The following is a 644-nucleotide window of genomic DNA, read 5'->3' as shown; positions in this document are numbered from 1 at the left end:
GGAATCTAAGTCATGGCTAGAATCGGCTCTAGCTGCTTTAGATGATCTAACGATATCTTTTTCTTGGTGCCACTCATGTGAGTGGGAAGCAGTGTTATCAATAATTTTATAAACATCAGTTTCTGTTTTCTTCATAATAGAACCACCAGCTGCTATATCGATGTCTTTCCTTGTAGTGATGTCGCATCCTTGGTAGAATATTTGTACTATTTGACAGGTGTCTAAACCATGTTTCGGACATCCTCTTAATAACTTCCCAAATCTTGTCCATGCCTCATATAGAGTTTCATTTGTCTTTTGTGTGAATGTAACAATTTCTCCTTGAAGTCTCACGGCTTTAGATGCTGGAAAGAATTGTTTAAGAAATTTTTCAACTAAAACGTCCCATGTATCAATTGCCCCTTTAGGTAACGATTCCAACCAATCTTTGGCTTCTCCCTTTAAAGTCCAGGGAAATAACATGCGATATATCTGTTCATCCTCAACTTCTCTTATTTTAAGTAGAGTGCAGATCCTATTAAAGGTACGAAGATGTTCATTTGGATCTTCCTTCGGCGCACCACTAAATTGGCATTGATTAGTCACCATGTGTAGGATTTGTCCTTTGATTTCATAATCTGGCGCATTAATATCTGGATGAGTAA

The 644-nt window shown here is 37.6% G+C and overlaps 1 non-coding gene across 1 annotated transcript; it reads left to right on the top strand.

The window, feature by feature from the left end:
- Positions 1–223: 223 nt before the first annotated feature.
- On the top strand, positions 224–330 carry LOC139846083 (small nucleolar RNA R71). The gene has a single exon (XR_011758828.1). It is a non-coding gene; the product is annotated as a small nucleolar RNA R71 (small nucleolar RNA).
- Positions 331–644: the final 314 nt, after the last annotated feature.

The sequence above is a fragment of the Rutidosis leptorrhynchoides genome, chromosome 4 (genome assembly GCF_046630445.1).
Source record: "Rutidosis leptorrhynchoides isolate AG116_Rl617_1_P2 chromosome 4, CSIRO_AGI_Rlap_v1, whole genome shotgun sequence".
In the NCBI taxonomy this organism is placed as follows: Eukaryota; Viridiplantae; Streptophyta; class Magnoliopsida; order Asterales; family Asteraceae; genus Rutidosis; species Rutidosis leptorrhynchoides.
The sequence above is the reverse complement of the archived record's forward strand: the minus strand, read 5'-3'. Positions and strand labels throughout refer to the sequence as shown.